This window comes from Malania oleifera, chromosome 2 (genome assembly GCF_029873635.1).
Source record: "Malania oleifera isolate guangnan ecotype guangnan chromosome 2, ASM2987363v1, whole genome shotgun sequence".
Classification (NCBI taxonomy): Eukaryota; Viridiplantae; Streptophyta; class Magnoliopsida; order Santalales; family Ximeniaceae; genus Malania; species Malania oleifera.
This window is the reverse complement of record NC_080418.1, coordinates 51,090,722-51,109,480: the sequence shown is the minus strand read 5'-3', so window position 1 is coordinate 51,109,480 and position 18,759 is coordinate 51,090,722. Positions and strand designations below refer to the sequence as shown.

At 35.6% G+C, this 18,759-nt stretch overlaps 1 non-coding gene across 1 annotated transcript; it reads left to right on the top strand.

Annotated features, from left to right (window-relative positions):
- The first annotated feature begins 15,694 nt into the window (after positions 1–15,694).
- Positions 15,695–15,801, top strand: LOC131150090 (small nucleolar RNA R71). Its single transcript, XR_009135473.1, has one exon. It is a non-coding gene; the product is annotated as a small nucleolar RNA R71 (small nucleolar RNA).
- Positions 15,802–18,759: the final 2,958 nt, after the last annotated feature.

Here is an 18,759-nt window from a genome sequence, read left to right as displayed (position 1 = left end):
AAGCCAAGCACTATGCTAGCACCTCTTCAAATAACAAACATGAACACACCACTTGTTATATGTGCAAAACTAAAGGTCACGTAATGTTCAATTGCCCATTAAAAAGAAAGTATGTTAAAGTGCAAGGAGAATGGAAAGTCGATAATGGAACTAACAACAAAATAAAGAAAGTTAAAATAATTTGGGTTCCAAAGATTAACACAATGAATCTCGCATAGTAGGTAGGCTTTAGGACTACACCGTCAATGGATAAATGGTACTTGGATAGCGGATGTTCAAGACACATGATTGGTGATAGGACCAAGTTCACTTCTTTAAAACACAAAGATGGGGGATATGTCACCTTCGACGACAATGCCAAAGGTAAAATTATCGGCATTGGAAAAATAGGTAAAGAACCTTCCCTCACCATTGAAAATGTTCTATTAGTAGATGGATTGAAATACAATCTTTTAAGTATTATCCAATTAAGTGACAAAGGGTTTGAAATAACCTTTAAGAAAGAAAAATGCGTTATCCAAAATCCTAAGGAAAATAAAACCTTGTTTATAACTCATAGGATAAATAACATTTATTGCATAAACCTTGAAAATCTAGTGAATCAAAATGTAACTTGTTTGGCAGCAATGAATGAAATAAGTTAGCTATGGTATAGGAAATTAGGACATGCTAGCATGGACCTATTATCCAAATTATCAAAGAAAAATCTTGTAAACGGATTACCAAATACCAAATTCATAAAAGACAAGATGTGTGATGCATGCCAAAAAGGAAAGTAAGTTAAAATAAGTTTCAAAAAGAAAAAATCTATATCTACTAAAAGACCCCTAAAACTATTACATGTAGACTTATTTGGTCCAACTAGAACCTTAAGCCTATGAGGTAAACAATATGCCTTTGTAATAGTAGATGACTATTCAAAATTTACTTGGGTATTATTCTTAGCAAACAAAGATGAAACCTGTAACATGCTAATCACCTTATGCAAGAAATAACAAAATGAAAAGGGTTATAATATAGCAAGTTTTAGAAGTGATTAAGGCAAGGAGTTTAAAAACAAAGAGGTTGACAAGTTCTGTAACGAAAATGGAATAAATCATAATTTTTCAGCACCTAAAACTCCACAACAAAATGGAGCTGTAGAAAGAAAAAATAGAACCCTTCAAGAAATGGCAAGAACAAAGATAAATGAAAATACAGCTTGCTATATTATAAATCGGGTATCTATAAGATCAAGTATAGACAAAAAACTGTATGAACTATGGAAAGGTAGAAAACCTAATATCTCCTACTTTCGTGTATTCAAATGTAAATATTTTATCCTTAACACAAAAGATGATTTAGGAAAGTTTGATGCAAAATTTGATGAAGGTATCTTCTTAGGCTACTCTACAAATAGAAAAATCTATAGAGTTTATAATAAGAGAACTCTTACTATTATTGAATCAATACACATAACATTTGATGAATCAAACAATTATAACAATAAAGTTCAGATTAATGAAAAAGAAGATATTCCACAAGAAGAAGAAAAGCTTGAAATAAAAGAAGAAAACAATAATGAAACTTCAAATGAAAACATTATAGAGAATCCATAACTACCTAAAGAATGGAAATATGTTAAAAGTCACCCAAAAGAACAAATTCTTGGTGAAACATTAAAAGGAATAACCACTCGAGCCTTACTAAAAAACATTTGCAACCATTATGCCTTTTTGTCTCAAGATGAACCCAAGAATATGGAAGAAGTCCTAAAAGATGATTCTTGAATTATAGCTATGTAGAAGGAACTAAATCAATTTGAAAGAAGTCAAGTGTGGGAACTTATACCCAAACCCAAAGATAAGTCAATCATAGGAACTAAATGGGTGTTTAGAAATAAAAAGGATGAAAATGGGGTAGTTATAAGAAATAAAGTTAGGTTAGTAGCACAAGATTATTATCAAAAAGAAGGTATTGATTATGATGAAACCTTTGCTCCCGTAGCTAGAATGGAAGCAATTAGGATGTTCTTAGCGTATGCAGCCCATAAAGATTTTAAATTATACCAAATGGATGTAAAGAGTGCATTCTTAAATGGATATATAAACGAAGAAGTGTATGTGAAACAACCTGCTTGTTTCAAAAATTCAAAAAATCCAAATCATGTATTTAAGTTAACAAAAGCTTTATATGGATTGAAACAAGCTCCTATAGTTTGGTATGAAAGACTAAGCAAGTTCTTACTTCAAAATAATTTTTCAAGAGTAAAGATAGATAGCACTTTATTTATAAAAACAAAAAATAAAGACATGCTTATAGTACAAATTTATGTTGATGATATTATTGTTGGAGCAGCTCATGAGGATTTATGTAATGAATTTGCTAAGTCAATGTAAAAAGAATTTGAGATGAGCATGATGGGAGAGTTAAATTACTTCTTAGGGTTACAAATCAAATACGCTAAAAATGGAACTTTCATAAATCAAACTAAATATATTAAAGACATGTTGAAAAAGTTTGATATGGCAGAAAGTAAACCTATAGGAACTCCCACGAGCACCTTAACTAGTCTTGACAGGGATGAAAAAGGGAAACAAGTAGATACCAAGCATTACCGAGGCATGATAGGAAGCTTACTTTACTTAACAACAAGTAGACCAGATATGATGTTTAGTGTATGTGTGTGTGCTAGGTTTCAATTGGTTCATAAGGAATCACATCAAATAGCAGTAAAACGAATTCTTAGATATCTACTAGGCATACTCAAACTAGGCTTATGGTATCCAAAGGAATCTAAGTTTGAAATGATAAATTATTTAGATGCAGATTTTTCTGGACACAAAATAGATAGAAAGAGCACTAGTGGAACTTGCCATTTTCTAGGACACTCATTAGTCTCTTGGTCTTCAAAGAAACAAAATTTTGTGGCATTATCCATATATGAAGCATAATACATAGCAGCTAGGAATTGTTGTGCTCAAATTTTATATATGAAACAACAATTAAGAGATTTCAAAATTCAATATCAATCTATTCCAATAAAGTGTGACAACACAAGTTCCATAAAAATTTTAAAAAATCTAGTATCTCACTCAAGAACCAAACATATAGACCTAAGACATCACTTCTTAAGAGATCATGTGCAAAACGAGGATATAATACTAGAATTTGTCAATAAAAAAGATCAATTAGCAGACATATTCACAAAACCACTCTCTGAGGAGCGGTTCATATTCATTAGACGAGAATTAGGAATGATGCATATACGAGAAGCCACTTGAACAAAATTTCTGCTTGGCAGGCGATTGCCACCTGGGTGACAGGTGATTGCCATGCTACTCACTTGCCATTTTCTTGATTGACAGGCGTCTGCCTCCTCATAGTAGGCAACTGCCTCGTGACGGGTAGGTTTTAAATGCCTGTTATGTGTCTTTTTAACTACCCTTATGTGCCTGCCACTTCTCCTCTCACTCCAAAATTCTTCATTACTACTCCTTTTCAAACCGATTCCTCTTCCAAATCAGTCTGAAATCTTGAATCAAACCCAACCTCTGCATCATCTTGCATAAAAACCTAGGGTTTATCAGTTTCTCTCTTCAAAACAAACATACCACGAATCAAATTGGTTTGTAACAAGGGTACCTCTTCCTCCACAAGAATCAACAATGATGAAGTAGAAAAGTGGTTAGTAACTCCTCATGCCAAAACTCCCTATAGAAATCAAATTGCTTCAGCCGAACCAATTCTAGGTAAAATATTTGATGTTACATTCTGCAATTCTAATTTTCCTGAAATCATGGAACTTTTTAAGGAAATTGGATGGGAATGGTTTATCACGTATCAAGCAAAAGGGTAATATCAAAACGTGGTTAAGATTTTCTATGCTAACATGGACAAATTTGAAAATGGGATAAAAATAAAAATCTTCTAGGGCAGAGTATTCATCGTTCTCCCATATCTTTGGGAAAAATTCTTCGAGTCAAGCCAGGAGATTTTGAAGTTCAAATTGCTGAAAAACAATGGATAATGGCCCAAGGATTCACTCCAGAGGAATTTTTACCTCTGGTTATAACTGATACACCTATCTCCTTTGGGCATGCACCCCTTTACAAACAGCTCAATCTCCAAACTATAATCTTGCATAAACTTATTACGTATAATATCTCACCACAATCCGGTTCCTATGACCATGTTTCCTTCTTAGATTGTTTTATTATGTGGTGTATTCTTAAAGGAAAAAAACTGGATCTTTCAAGTTTACTTTTCAAATGGATTAATATGAAAGTTGATGCCCCTCGTGTCATTCTACCATATGCTGGGATCTTAAATATGGTATTTGCACATTTTAATGTTCTCACACTATCATTCAATTTTACTAGAAAAAACTATTGCGATATCTTTACTGACACAATTCTTAAGGGTATGAGATATAAAAAAACTCCTCAAGTATGGTTTCACAAAGGACATCATCACACAACATTTGCACCACCTCCTTAGCCTTCCAAGCTAGCCCCTTCAGTATAGCTTGACCCAGAAACTCCTTGGCTCATTTCATTTTACAATCACTATATGACCTTCAGCGATGGAATGTAAACTGGACTTGGTACTCTTTGGGAGAAGGTTTCCACTGTGGAAACTCATTATTTAAGCCTTGTTCAGCGTGTTGACAAGATTGAGAAACACTTGGCTAGTTTTACCAAAAGCAAAACTCCGATGGATATTAACTCTGTTGCATCTAGTGATGATGAATTTGTTGAGAAATCTGATGAACAAGAAGAAGAGGAAGATGAAAGTGGGTTTATGGAAGCCTCCGATTGATTTGTTTCATCTATGAGATATTTAAATTTTTTGCTTATATATTAGTATTTCTATGTACTTCACCAGATAACATTTCCTTTGTGTTTGTAAGATCTAAAAGTACTTTGTATTTTAGTTCTTCCCTATGCTTTTTGTGTTGTATCACACTCTTTTCCTTTTTGATTGATGTCCAAAGGGGGACAGTGTTTGAGAGAAAGAAGAGAAAAAGGAAATATGACATGGCTTGTATAAATGCATTTTGCATATGACTCTACATGGCTTGTATGAATGCATTTGAATATGGCTTCTATAAATGCATTTTGCATATGACTGTACATGGTTTGCATGAATGCATTTTGAATATGACTGTATGAATGTGTTTGAAATGCATATATGAATACATTTGGTATAAGCTTCATAACCTGATCATTATGTATGCAGTGCTTGTATGAATATATTTGGTATAGGTATGAAAACCCCATGCTTGTTGAAAGGGGGAGCCTTAAGCCGTAAGTGATATTTTCCTACCTGCTCTTGATTTGTCATCATCAAAAAGGGAGAGATTGTTGGCCTAACAAGGCTTATAACTCTTATTTTGATGATAACAAATCATGATATGTTTACTATGGTTCGTTTCAAGTGAACTTCTTTCAAGAAGAAGGCAAAGCTTAAAGAAAGTTCAAAGCTCAAAAGGATAATAAAGCTTATGGTGAAAGTACTAATCAAAAAGATCAAGAAAGAAAGATGATCAGAAGTTCAAAGATGATAGAAGAACAAGCACTTACTTGAAGATTTCAATTACCAAGAAAATTTCCAGCAATCAAAGTTCTCTAAAAACTCTCAAACTCTCTTGTGTTCATCCTACTTCAACTAACTGAATTGCTGTTGATACAAATTCTGAAGTAGAGCTTTCAAAGTCTGAATCTTTCAATACTTGGAAGATATATTTGGTAATCTAAATTCAGTTTGAGCTTCAATCTTTTTATATTTGATTTACTTTGAAGTATATTTGTGCTGGATCTTGTACTAATCAACTCTGCTGTGAGAGTATCTCTTGTACACAAATCTTTCTTTATCTTGTTTAATGTTTGTAGACAATTCAAGGATGTGGAATCATTGGACTGAACAAGGAAATATCATTTGGAGAGGCGGGCTCAAGCCTAAAGGAAAGAGTAGTTGTAATTGGTATTGTTCCACTCGTCAATGGAACTGAACTAGTGAATCATTTGGTGGTTGGCAAAAGGCGAGGACATAGGTTGGGTATAAGCTGAACCTCATAAAACCTTGTGTCTCTCTCTTCTTCCTTAATCTTTATTTTTCGGCAAAAATTACAAGTTGCATGTATGCTTTAAATTATTAAATTATGAGTGTATGATTGTTAAATAGTCCCGAAGATAGTTCATTTTGGCTTGATCATCATTGATTGCGGAAACCGAAAGGGACTACGTTGGTTGATCATCCTAAACTTATTAAACTAAAAGTTTGTTTAATAACTAAACACTAGGAAGAAGTGTGATTATTGAATAACACAGGGCTTATATAAATTTAGCGTGCTTTACACTTTGATACAGGGCCATTGATATAAAGATCAAGATATTGATTACTTTGTTGATTGGTTGTGGTTGACTTGATTTAATTTTGTGATTGCTTGATGTGCTTGTTCATATAAAACAAAATATAAAAAAGGAAATAATTTTAAAAACCAAATTCACCCCCCTCTTGGGCAGCTATCCTAATTTCATCTTGAACTATTATTTGTAAGAAAATCATATTTGAGATATTTTGAATAATCTTGTTAAAACCCTTTGAAATTTGGGGTGATTGATTTACATTGATTATTTTTTTAAAGACTGCATAGATTATATAGTCTTGTGCTTGATTGAATATTGACGTAATATTGAGTTTTTAGCACACAAATAGCACAGAGCCTATAGTTCCTATCTATTCGAGGTGCATTGATTATATTGTGCATAGTGGTACATATATTCTTGTGTAAGAAGTATTTGTTTGTACGAATATTTTCATATTCGTTGTATTCCAGGCGTGTGCCTAAAAAGGGAGACTAGCCTTATTGAATAGTCTCGGATTGGCTTAGACCCGATTAGGAAAGTTAGGTGCACCATCATGGTAAGGTGCGATTGTAGGTTGAGGTCTGCCCCATAAATTGACTTGGTTGTATTAGGTGTTGCTCCACCCGTTAAGTGATTCATAGTGGAATCCTTATGCTGGTGAGCCAAGGTGGGGATATAGGTAGTATTGGTCAAACCCCGATAACATTTTGTGTGCGCACTTTATTTTTCGCAATTTATTTATTACACCTGTATGTTATTCTTCAATAGTTGGTGAATGCTACTCATGCTTTATATTTTCACATATTACATTCATTTGCGCATTTAGGATTACATAGAAAGACCATAGGTTTGTGTAATACTGGTTGTTTGTTTAGTTGAACCTAGGACAAAATTTTAAAATTCCAATTCACCCCCGTCTTGGGAATACACCAAAGTCAACACAGTGCATCGGTAATCAAATTATTTTCTTTGGGTAGATGGGAAAAGCTGACATGATCAAATTCCCTAATCATCCCTTGGATGTGCTCTTGATATGGTATCAACTTGGCATCTCATGTTTCCCCCTTTTCATTTAACTAATCAATGACCAAAGTTGAATCCCCCTTGACGGCCAATTCTTTAATGCCCCTATTAATGGCAGCCTGCAAACCCAACACGTATGCCTCATATTCGACTACATTGTTAGTACATGGAAAAGTAAGTTTGGCCATGACCGATTAATGCTTCCTTTTGGGCGATATAAGCATGGCCCCTATTCCATGTCCCTATACATTAACTGCTCCATCAAACAACATCATCCATCCTACCTGATCTCCTTCTTCTTGGCTTATTGAGTCAATCTCCTTATCCGGGAAATCAAACCCCATGGGTTGATAATCTTCAATAGCCTTGTTTGCCAAATATTCTGCTATGGCGCTGCCCTTAATGGCCTTTATCGTCACATAAGTAGTACCATACTTAGTGAACAATATCTGCCACCGAGCCAACTGACCTGTTATCGCTGGCTTTCCAAAAAAATACTTAACTGGGTCCATCTTGGAGATCAACTAGGTTGAGTGATACAATGTGTATTGTCTCAGACTACTGACCACTCATACTAGAGCGCAACAAGTTTTTTCAAAGTCGGAGTATTTAGATTCATACTTTGTGAATTTCTTACTTATGAAGTAGATGGCCCACTCCTTTCTCCTAGACTCGTCATGTTGCCCCAGCACGTAACCCATGGAGTTCTCCGATACTACCAAGTATAAAATAAGGGGCCTTTTAGGTACTGGGGGAACCAATACTAGAGGGTTCAAAATATATTCTTTTATCCTTTCGAAAGCCTCCTGGCACTCTTCATTCCATCTTTTTGGGTTGTTCTTTCTTAATAACTTGAAGATGAGTTGAGAAGTGGTAGTTAGTTGAGATATGAACTAGGCTATGTAATTGAGCCTGCTTGAGAAACTCTGGACGTCCATTTTGATTTTTGGACTGGGCATCTTTTAAATGGCTTATATCTTGTTTGGTTCCACCACAATCCCATTTTCGCTCACTATGAACCCCAACAATTTTCCCAAAGATGCGCCAAAGGTACTTCTTTCCGAATTCAACTTTAACAAACATTTTCAGAGTCTTTTAAACAACTTATTCAAGTTTGCCACATAATCACCTCCACTCCATGACTTCACGATCATGTCATCCACATAAACCTCAATCTTCTTATGTATTAAGTTATGGAACAAGGTTGCCATTACCCTTTGGTAAGTGGCCCCTGCGTTCTTCAATCCGAATGGCATAACCTTGTAACAAAAGGTCCCCAACAATATGATGAAAGCTGTTTTTTCCTTGTCCTCTGAGGCCATCTTGATCTGATTGTATCCCGAGAAGCCATCCATGAACAAAAATAAAGCATGCCCTGCTATATTGTCTACCAACTCGTCTATGTGTGGAAGTGGGAAATTGTCTTTTGGGCTAGCTTTATTTAGGTCCTGATACTTAACACAAACTCGCACTTTCCAATTTTTTTTTCATTATCGGGAAAATGTTGGCCATTCATTCAGGGTATTGGGCTACTTCTAGAAACTCAACCTTGAATTGCTTTTGCAATTCCTCCTTTATCTTTATTAACATTTACGGCCGCATTCTCCTCAATTTCTACTTTACGGGCTTAGAATTAGGGTAAATGGGTATCTTATGAGTTACCAAGTCTGTGTCCAATCCTAGTATGTCTTCGTATGATGATGCAATGACATCGTGATGTTCCTTTACTAGCTCAACTATTCTACCCCTTTATGTACCTTTTAACAGTGCCCCAATTTTTACTTGTTTCAGTTCTTCCTCAACTCCTAGATTTATTTTAACTATGGGGTCACTGCAGGTTAATGTTGGTTTTTCTTCGGATTTCAACATACTTTCCATTTTTTTGGATAAGTTTAGTTCATATTTTTTAATTTCGATTTCTTGGATAATGTTTTCAAAATTAACATCAATTTCTTACTCATGGGTACTGGTGTTACTATCTCCCCTATTCCTGTACGAAATCAAAGTAAACAACCTTTTGACAATTGAACTTAAGATGCAAATGATATCAAGGAAAGCATAATTCATTTCATTAATGGAAAGCATCCATCTAGGACTAACATTGTCCACAGATTACCAAAGGGGAGAAAATGAAAACAAAGAAAATAAAATCAATACGTGAAAGTAATTGGACAGTCAAAAGTATTCCAATTCTGCAACTCAGTTCTTGTGGGTAAAGGGAAAACCCATCCACTCAGGCCACCTTCAGAGTTTTCCAAGTCTAAAATTGATATATCCAGATGCCTTAATTCTGCCTCAAGATTCACCTGGCTATTCTTTCTAAAAGTTTGGATGATCAGTGGGATTTTAGTCCCCCAGTTGGTGTTCACCTTCCCTATAAGTCTTTCCATTCGTTACTCTTTCTTTTCTGCAACTTTTTTTTTTTTCGATCAACACGAGTAGGAGTGTATTCAAAGTCGTATTGGTTTTTCACCCCTTCTAGTAGCAAAGGAGTCAGAATGCCTTTAAGGTATTTACCCAATCCTTTACTTGGGCAAAATCTTGATATGATAATCTTTGAGGCTACCTTGTGCACTCTAGAAGAGATTTGGGGCCTATTAATAGGAGAACCCTCCATCACCATAGTGACGTTGATAAAATCAAAGGCCTGGAATGAATCTTCAAGAACTTCCTTAGCATCCTCCACATAAGGGTGGACGAGGGTTTGGTCACCATCAAATTTGTCTCCCAATATACACACACCATTTTCCCTTCCACAATAAATTTTACCCGCTGATTGACCGGTGCAAACTGCAAGTGCACAGTATCTTAGTTTTATAATATAATGATGTGCAGAGTATCGTCCTTAGGGATTGATGTCTTAATTTTACCAAGTACCGAAATTTTACTAACCTTGATTTTATTTAGAAAAATTAATAATTTTAGACTGTGAAATTTAAACAAAGCTACTTTAAATAAACTATTCAGGAGAATTTAAAACTGGATACTGCGTGTCAAATTGATGATGGTGAAAACTTCTAGGAAACCGATTTCACCTAGTTCCTCACTATGCTTTACTCATCTAGCTAATTTAACTTCGTTTTCTCTGTTTGTTAGCAAATCGCCAATTTTTCCAAAAGCCTCTTTCGATAGTCAATCGAAACCTATTCTTGTTTATTATTTAACATAAGAGTATGCAAATTAATAATCCAAGAATGCAGTAAGACCCTCGATTTTTAATGCTACATAGGTTCATACAAGTCTTTCGATCTCTATATTTACCTATGCTGAATTATCCAAGATCTATCCTATAATCCCCCATTTTGGTAGCAAATCACAAGACTAAAATCATTTAATTAATGGCCAGTTAATTAAAAGCATTAGGCACAGAATAACTCAAACAAACATTAATGAAAACTACTTCAGATTAGCATCAAAGAGCAAACATAGTTCGAAACTAGCTACATCGTTTTCCTAGAATTCAAAAATTTAGTTCATTCTGAAAATTAAATCCAACATAACAGATTTCACCATATTTTCTTCAATTTGGAGCGTATGGAAAAGATCAACACTCGCCGCACCGCCGTCGCGTGTCACGAACACCCCGAACACCGACGTTGTTTGCTGCCTTCCGATTCTAAAAAGATATTATTTTTGCATGCTTCCAACTCTCCTTTGCTGGCTGTGTGTGTATTTTCGTAGGACCCCCAAAAGAAAACCACAAGAAAGCTCCCAAAAAAAATAATTTTTCCAAGAAACTTTAGGTGGTTTGGCCTCCCTTGTGTTTCTCCAAAAAAAAAAATAAATTCTTTTCTTTTTTTGTAAGATGCAGCTTTTCTCTCCAACCCAGCACACGCTGCCCCCCTCTTCCTTTCCTGCGCACCACTCTCTCCCAAGGAAACCCTCCTCTTTTTGACTTTTCTCATTCCTTTCCTTTTGGATTTCCTTTCTTTGTTTTTCTTTCCTTTCTTTTGTATTTCCATTCTTTGTCTTTCCTTTATAAAAACCCAGCACCTCACCCTTCTGAGATGACCCAGCTGCATGGTTGGGTCACATCTCATTTTTTGATTTTTTTTTCTTTTTTTTTTCAAAGGTAAATGAACTGCCCTCCTCTTTCAAGCCCACTTTCGACCCTCTTACAGCTCATAACTCTCAAAACTTAAAACACAAAATATGTAGAACTCTTTTTCATATTTTCCCAAAATTTTGAATCAGCTTGATCGGAGCTCGTATGAGAAAGTTACGCCAAGATTACGAAGAATTGTTGAAATAATCCATAAAACAGTGTATGCTAACTTCACGTCTGATTTCGGCCTTGATGCTACCAGTATTTTGCAAAACACAAAACACAAAAATTGTAGATTGTTTTCTTAGCTTTCTACAGCATCTTGAATCATCTGAATCAGAGGTTGGATGAGAGAGTTGTGCACAGATTGCAAAGTACCATCGGTTTTTTTAGCTTCCAACAATTGCTCTGCAATAAAAAAAAAACCAAAATTTCATACATTACTCAATAAAACCCAAATTTTATAAATAGAACACAGTGTTAGAATATGGAGAGTAATTAGGCATTTAAATACAAAATATCATTCGCAATGCATGAATTAAAGCACCTAATTACGCAATTTAAACGTGTAATCACACCCGCCAACTAAAGTTTTGCTAGTCTTTAGCAAATAACGTGAATGCAATTTAGGGTGGTGTCATACCAATTTCAATAAATGAATACACAGGCAACACAACCATACCCTTTCACATACAGGAATATCACCAAATTACACACAAACTCATTCATACCCAATTCACGCAACTCCGAAGTAAGTCATTCATGCAAATCTCACCATTATATAGCCATTAAGAACAGTAAACTCACGTAAAATTAAACAGGGAGCACAAGTCAGAGTTAATGTAGCCATATAAATTCAAGTATAAATAAACAATCTTGAAGCACGTGTAATGTGTGTGACTTGTTACACCCAGGATATCCGTGGACACCTAAAGAACTGTCGCTTTGACTCGGCCTAACTAGTATACCCTCAAAAACACTCAAAAAGGATGGGTTCACTCATCGTATGTGAGGAGGAGTGTCATGATCAAACATCCCACATAATGCAAGGAACAAATGCTAAATGTATGGAGTGGACTAGTCTGAAAAGGATCAAGCCTATTTAGGAGGTGTCGGGTCCTTCACCCTAGCATCTTCTCACCTACTCGCTATGTCCAACCGAGACCACCCTAGATCAACTTATTCACAAGCTAGACATGAATACATTTGAGGCATTAGGCGGGTGAAGAGTCTTCATATGTGGATAACATGCATCTTGTCCTTGACTTTTGTTGTAGTTGTGTGGAGCAGGTATTAATCTTTCACCTCTTCTAGGGTATTTTTATTTCTCTTTTTCTTTCTTTTGCTCATTTTTCAATTTCTTTCTTTTCATGGTCAATTAGGACAATCATAACACTTCTTTTATTGTTTTCATACCACCCATATGCATTAAGCTTGAACAAGAGTCCATGAAATAAGTCTATTTCTAGGGGTGGTTCGGCCTTCACATCTTGAGTAGGTTACAAGACCTAAGTTTTTATCTCCCCACTAAATGTCACCTCTAGGCTAGCAATTCAAAAACCAAGACTAGTGTACAAAGAGTATCCAGAAAAAAATAGGGAAAGTTGAGTTTCATGAACTCTGAGTTGACGTCAAAACTCAAAAGAGCGATAAATGCTTCAACAGTACCTCACAAGGTGTCAAAGTCTCCACGGGCACTCTCTCAGTGTTCACAAGGAACCCTAAGTGCTACAAGTCATGTGAACATGTTTTTTTTAGCCTCAAGAGATACCATGTAGATACAAGAGTTTATATAGCCAGATTAACACAATTGCACTACCAATCAACTTTCAATGAGTTACAATTCCTAGTTTAGCCATATAAATAGAAACTACACATAAATGACCTAGTGTGTACTCCTAGGTTATATGCAAGTATCTAAAGGGCATAAGTAGTGTCATGCATGGCCTAATCATCCATATTCACACATTTTTTTTTTCAATGTTATTCAAAAATGAGAAAGATTGAAGAAAAGAAAGAAACTTCCCTGACTTATTGGTGAATCCGTAGAGGAATTAAGTTTTCAGCTTTGTACTCGTGCCAAATAAACTTGCATAAAAAATCTAATTTATTCAAAAGTGCATAGATAAATTAATAAAGTAATAAAGATAAAAGAAATAAACAAAGGAAAAACTCCTTGGGTTGCCTCCCATAAGCGCTTGTTTTAACGTCTCCAGCCAGACGTTTCAATCTTCATCAACCAGGATCACCAAGAGAAATAAATGCACAGTTCCTCTCCATTTGTTCTCCATAATAGTGCTTCAATCTCTGACCATTAACTCTGAATATATTCCCTGGGAAGAGTTTTAATCGTGAGTTGAAGAGTAGAACCTGTTGTCCTAGAGCAAACTCACACCTAAGAATTTGTTTTTCATGCCACTTCTTCGTCTGCTCTTTGTAGATTTTTGCATTTTCATACGCATCACCCAAGAATGCATAGCGAAGATGCTCAAGGAATTGTTTCAACTCCAGAGATATAGGTTGTTGCATCTTTCCTTTAGAGATTACAGAATCCGTCCTTGCTACCATAGGTTCTAGCCTCCCCACACGCTGCTGTGTTGTAATCTGTTGCAAGGACTGTTCTAGGTGATCAACTTGTACATCTTTTTGAAAGACTTTTTCTACACCTTGCTGAATGACATCTACCAGAAAGCAAGTGCTTGGATCTTCTGGGAATCTCATGTCTTGGTAGGTGTTGAACATAACCTCTTCCTTATCCACTCTCAATGTTAACTCACCCTTTTGAACATCAATTAAAGCCCTTCCAGTGGCCAAGAATGGTTGGCCAAGAATTAGCGGGACTTCTTGGTCTTCCTCCATATCTAACACCACAAAATCAACAGGAAAAATAATTTTATCCACTTTTACCAATACATCTTCTATGATTCCACGTGGATACTTGATGGATCGGTCTGCTAGTTGCAATGAAATGGTTGTTTGTTTCATCTCTCCAAGTCCCAATTTCCTGCAAACAGAAAGTGGCATAAGATTAATACTAGCACCAAGATCACATAAAACTTTATCAAAAAATAAATTTCCAATAGTGCAAGGCAAAGTAAAACTCCCTAGATCTTTTAATTTTTGAGGCAATTTCTTTTGAAGAATAGCACTACACTCCTCAGTAAGCTTCACTGTTTCGAATTCCTCCAACCTTCTTTTCTTTGAAATGATGTCCTTCAAGAATTTGACATAGTTTGGCATTTGTTCCAAGGCATCTGTAAGAGGAATATTTATGTGAATTTTCTTAAAAATATCCAAAAACTTAGAAAATTGCTTATCTAATTTTTGTTTTTGAAAACGTTAAGGATAAGGAAGTGGAGTAGAGAGAATATGAGGATTGTTAGGAAATGAAATTGTTGATGACGTGTCAGTCTCTCTTGGTGTGTCATCCACCATCTCGTCTTCTTCCACTTTATTCTTGCCTTGGCCATTATTTTTAGCTGTAGGTGTGGACATGGTTTCCTTTGCTGGTGACTTCTCAATTTCTCTTCCACTCCTAAGTGTGATGACATTGCATTGTTCCTTAGGATTCACTTCTATGTTGCTAGGAAAAGTTCCTCTCTGTTGAGAATTTATAGTCGTGGCCAGTTGCCCAATTTGCATTTCAAGATTCTTCATAGTGGCTCCCATATTGTTGCAATGAGTCTCGATGTTGTCTAGCCGTGAATCAGTCTTTTTAAACCTTGCTTTTGTCTCCTCAACAAATGATATCATGGCATCCTCAAGTGACATATTCTTCTCACTTTGTTGACTATCAAGTCCTGGAGGAGGTTGCAGCACATTCCTTGTATTTCCATAAGACAAATTCTCATGATTTCGAAGCTCTGGATGGTAATATTGCGGCACTGGATTACCCCTATAATTGTAGTTCCGATTGTTGATGTATTGAGCCTATTCATGACTCTCTCCATTGCTCAGATCTGTCTTACTTGTAGTTGCCACATATTCTACACCTTGTGGTATCCTCTGGGTTGTTAAAGATGAAATCTGATGAGACAAAGAAGCAACTTGAGCTGAAAGTGCAGCAAACGACTCCAATTCATGAATTCCAGCAACTTTCTTAGCCATAGTTCTTTCAGTTGACCATTGATAGTTATTTAAGGCCATTTCTTCCAAAAGAGCAATAGCACCCTCAGGTGTCTTTGACATCAAAGTTCCCCCAGATGTAGCATCAACTAAAGTCTGCATTTGCCTATTTAATCCATTATAGAACATTTGAATTTGCAACCAATCAAGAAATCCATGTAGTGGGCAGCGTCAAATCAAATCTTTATACCTTTCCCATGCTTCATAAAGTGATTCAAAATCATGTTGCTTGAATTGACCAATCTCACTCCTGAGTTGAGTTGTTTTTACAGGTGGAAAGAATTTAGCCAGAAATTTTTCAGCCATGTCCTGCCAACTAGTAATACTCCCAGGTTGTAGCGACTGTAGCCAACCTCTTGCTTTGTCCCTCAAAAAGAAAAGGAATAATCTCAGTCTAATGGTGTCTTCACTAACACCATTGATCTTCACAGTATCACAAATCTCCAAAAACATTGCCAGATGGATATTGGGATCATCAAGTGGCGATCCACTGAATTGGGCCTGCTGCACCATGCTGATTAATGCGGGTTTGAGCTCAAAATTGTTGGCATTAATGGGCTGGCGTCTGGTACCCGAATAATTGTCATTCACAACTGGTCGCACATAATCCTTCAAGGCGCGTGGCTGCGCATTATCTTGTCTGTTTTCCATGGCTAATACCCTCTTTTTCCTTAGTGCTCTGAGCATTCTTTCAATCTCCAGATCAAAAGGAGTAATGTCACGTGTTCTAGCCCTGCGCATCCAACATAAAAGAAAAACACAGCAGAAATACAAAAAAAAAAAATAATAAAATAAAAAAAGAAAATAAATAAATAAAAATATAAAAAGAGAATTCTAAATTAAAACCAAGATTACTTTGTATCGATATTGGTAAAAATAAGATAAACTCAATCCCCGGCAACGGCGCCAAAAACTTGACCGGTGCAAACTGCAAGTGCACAGTATCGTAGTTTTATAATATAATGATGTGTAGAGTATCGTCCTCAGGGATTGATGTCTTAATTTTACCAAGTACCGAAATTTTACTAACCTTGGTTTTATTTAGAAAAATTAATAATTTTAGACTGTGAAATTTAAACAAAGCTACTTTAAATAAACTATTCAGGAGAATTTAAAACTGGATACTGCGTGTCAAATTGATGATGGTGAAAACTTCTAAGAAACCGATTTCACCTAGTTCCTCACTATGCTTTACTCATCTAGCTAATTTAACTTCGTTTTCTCTATTTGTTAGCAAATCGCCAATTTTTCCAAAAGCCTCTTTCAATAGTCAATCGGAACCTATTCTTGTTTATTATTTAACATGAGAGTATACAAATTAATAACGCAAGAACGCAGTAAGACCCTCGATTTTTAATGCTATGTAGGTTCATACAAGTCTTTTGATCTCTATATTTACCTACACTGAATTATCCAAGATCTATCCTATAATCCCCCCTTTCGGTAGCAAATCACAAGACTAAAATCATTTAATTAATGGCCAGTTAATTAAAAGCATTAGACACAGAATAACTCAAACAAATATTAATGAAAACTACTTTAGATTAGCATCAAAGAGCAAGCATAGTTCGAAACTGGTTACATCGTTTTCCTAGAATTCAAAAATTTAGTTCATTCCGAAAATTAAATCCAACATAACAGATTTTACCATATTTTCTTCAATTTGGAGCGTACAGGAAAGATCAACATTTGCCGCACCGCCATTGCGCGTCACGAACACCCCGAGCACTGCCGTTGTTCACCGCCTTCCGTTTTTGAAAAGATATTATTTTTGCGTGCTTCTAACTCTTCTTTGCTGGCTGTGTGTGTATCTTCGTAGTACCCCCAAAAGAAAACTACAAGAAAGCTCCCAAAAAAAATAATTTTTCCAAGAAACTTTATGTGGTTTGGCCTCCCTTGTGTTTCTCCCCAAAAAAAATAAATTCTTTTCTTTTTTTGTAAGATGCAGCTTTTCTCTCCAGCCCAGTGCACACTGCCCCCCTCTTCCTTTCCTGCGCACCACTCTCTCCCAAGGAAACCCTCCTCTTTTTGACTTTTCTCATTCCTTTCCTTTTGTCTTTCCTTTCTTTGCTTTTCTTTCATTTCTTTTGTCTTTCCATTCTTTTGTATTTCCTTTCTAAGAACTCAGTGCCTCACCCTTCTGAGATGACCCAGCTGCATGGCCGGGTCACATCTCATTTTTTGATTTTTTTTTTTCAAAGGTACATGAACTACCCTCCTCTTTCATGCCCACTTTTGACCCTCTTACAGCTCGTAACTCTCAAAGCTTAAAACACAAAATATGTAGAACTCTTTTTCATATTTTTCCAGAATTTTGAATCAATTTGATTGGAGATCGGATGAGAAAGTTATGCCAAGATTACGAAGAATTGTCGAAATAATCCATAAAACGGTGTATGCTAACTTCACGTCTGATTTCGGCCTTGGTGCTGCCAGTATTTTGCAAAACACAAAACACGAAAATTGTAGATTGTTTTCTTATCTTTCTATGGCGTCTTGAATCATCTGAATAAGAGGTTGGATGAGAGAGTTACACACAGATTACAAAGTACCGTGGGTTTTTTTAGCTTCCAACAGTTGCTCTGCAATAAAAAAAAACCAAAATTTCATACATTACTCAATAAAACCCAAATTTTATAAATAGAATACAATGTTAGAATATTGAGAGTAATTAGGCATTTAAATACAAAATATCATTCGCAATGCATGAATTAAAGCACCTAATTATGCAATTTAAGCGCGTAATCACTGATGCAAGGATGATGGAACTGCCCCAGTATTGTGTATCAATGGCCTCCCCAAAGAACAACTATAAGACGGTGTAATAGCCATGGCTTGAAAAGTTATATAAAAAATGGCAGGTCTAATTTGCATAGGAATTTCTATCGACCCCACTGATTCCCTACGGGTTCCATCAAAAGCTTGCATGATCAAGTTGTTATGTCTCATGTAGGTGACATTTAAAAATAAGCCAGTAAAAATATTTTTGCACACACAAAATACAAGCCCAAATGAGTTTTTCAATAATAATGCAAAGACCCACTTAGCTATAGAATTTTTCCCACACAAGATTTATCAAATTAAATCGGTGGAAAAATCCTTGCTTAACTTTTAATATGACAATCAAATATCTCAAACAAGATTTTCAAATGCTCAAGCACAAGAGATATTTTTGAAAAATAAGCTTGTCCAAAAATATTTTCTTCACAACACAAG